This window comes from Branchiostoma floridae, chromosome 17 (assembly GCF_000003815.2).
Source record: "Branchiostoma floridae strain S238N-H82 chromosome 17, Bfl_VNyyK, whole genome shotgun sequence".
NCBI classification, from domain to species: Eukaryota; Metazoa; Chordata; class Leptocardii; order Amphioxiformes; family Branchiostomatidae; genus Branchiostoma; species Branchiostoma floridae.
In genome coordinates this window covers 1,489,034-1,491,343 of record NC_049995.1, presented here as the reverse complement: position 1 = coordinate 1,491,343, position 2,310 = coordinate 1,489,034, and the positions used below count along the sequence as shown (strand labels likewise).

The 2,310-nt window shown below is 37.0% G+C and overlaps 1 protein-coding gene across 1 annotated transcript in view; it reads left to right on the top strand.

The window, feature by feature from the left end:
- Positions 1 to 2,310, top strand: part of LOC118404525 (smoothened homolog) — a gene marked incomplete at its 3' end in the record, with an annotated part of 13,504 nt that overhangs the window by 6,103 nt on the left and 5,091 nt on the right.

The following is a 2,310-nucleotide window of genomic DNA, read 5'->3' as shown; positions in this document are numbered from 1 at the left end:
TGTCTTGTCATTTACAGAATTATGCAAATTATATGATTAAGTTTGCTTTCTTTTAGCCAGACATTGCAATAGTTTAAAGTTGAAAGTTATTTAATTGTCATTCAATGATTCATGGTTTATGATTTAACTTGAAATTTTGTGCCAGGAGCAGATATAGTTTACCATCATCTTATTCAATATGTGGAGAGCAAGTCTATGGCTCTGATACCATGTTTTGTCCCTCTCATTCTTGTAACAACATTCATCACAACTTTATGGTGCCTAATAAAAAACTGCCTATTTTTGAAAATTTGCCATCTTGTTTTTTTCACCCATCTTGGTTTTTTTTGCCCTATCGCACTATTTTTGTAGTCTGCAGAGGATGTCATTCATAGAATTTACTTTCTGTGGCCTAAAGATGTGGTCCAAGTTCATCAGAAACCCAAATCTTGAGTTATTTCATTTGTTGTGTAGTTGGAACTGGATGTATGTAACATTATATCTATAAAAGATAGATGTTATTAACAAAGGATTGCAAACAACTTTATTCATTGTGTGTGATTGCAAATCATAATTACAGCCCTTCTGGAAATGATTTAAATGATTTCAGTGGCCAGTGCGTAATAGCGTAATATCGCACTCGCGGCTTCCAGTGCTGACGCCGGCTTTTCCAGTGTTGAGAGCGCGTCAGCACTGGAAGCCCAGTGCTGACGAACATTCAGCACTGGAAATGCAGTGCTGAAGCCATCTTCAGCACTGGAACCGAGTGCTGAAAAAGTAGGGTGAAGCTTTCATAGTTTTGCATGTGGAGAATGGATTTTTCATTTAACTATTGCCTTGAAAATCTGACATCAGATTTGTACCTTGCTAGTTTGTGCAAATTTTGTTTTTGGTAATGTAGGGATGATGAAGCTTTTTGAGGTGGGGGGGGGGGGGCATTTTGAGTCCACAAAACACATTGATAAGAGCAGGGGTGTAAGAAACCAACCTGGACATTTGTATTACAATGGTATTGGTAAGGAGGTAAGCAATGCTCTGTATCATGTAGTGCCTTCAGTTCTTGTTACAGAAGCAGTAAGGAAACTAGTTGCTGTACATGTCACCTTACTTCAGAGTGTGTACCAGATCAATGTTGACTGGAAGTTTTTTTTTTTTTTGTGTGTTTTTCTGGAAATAACCTGAAATTGAGTATCGCAGTCAGTGTTTGTGACAATATTCAATGTTTTGGACTAAGGCCATGTTGATTTGATTGTATAAATGACGTCAGTCTACATGCGCATCAATTTTCGACCATTTCCAAAAAAGGAAAAAAAAGTTTTCAAATCTAACGTAAATCGTACAAAGCAGCTGTGAAATGAGCGAATACATGCGACAGATTGCAAGAAAAGTGGAAAACATACACTTATGTCATACAATGACAAAATCTATTCCTAGTAACCCGTTAATCCCTAGTTTTAGAGGCTTGGCAGTATGAAAGAAGTAGACGAAGGAATAATTGAATTAACGTGACCTAAGTAATCCAAGAGCATGAACAAATGTTGGGAGTAAAACTAAAAGCCTAGATCAAGTTTCTCCTTTGAAAACTTGAACTGTTTCTCCTGGACTCCACTCTAGTCTGAACCAAAAATAAGAACTGCATATTATATGTAGATATCTATGAGGGGTGATCAATAAGTTCTCGGCCTCACCCAGAAATAATATGCACAACTCAGATTTTGAGTCACAACTTGATAGTATGAAGCCATTTAAAGTTTTATCAGTATCCTCCAAATTTCAAATCATTGCAGTCATTACTTTGCAGGCATTCGTTTTTTACAAATCAGAAGGTAAGTGTCGAGAAAAACAAGGGTGAATTGTGATCAGACATTTGTGGGTCGAGTTCCCCATGCCGTAAATTCTTTGTCATTAACAAAAGACATTGCCAAAATGTTTGATAGTGATTCTATTCCTATTTCAAGCAGAAAAAAGTGGGTGTCTGACTTCCAGCAGTGCAAGTTGACCCGCACACCTCAGGTCGCAGCTCAATTGTTCACATTTTTTTCCTTCTCCCTTACTTAACGTTGCTGGGTGTAGCCTGCAAAGTAATGATCACAATAATTTGAATTTTGGTACACATTCATATAAGACTTTAATAGTTTATACTTGACATCTATTCTTCGAAAACTGAGTTGTGCTTATTATTTCTGAGTGAGGCCGCGAACTTATTGATCACCCTCATATGTACATGTGTACATAGTATATATGTGTTTTAATTTCAAAGGTAGAAGACCACATTTTTTTGTTTGATACAGTTAGGTCTAGCCTGCATGCCTTGCTGTTGACAGTATTACT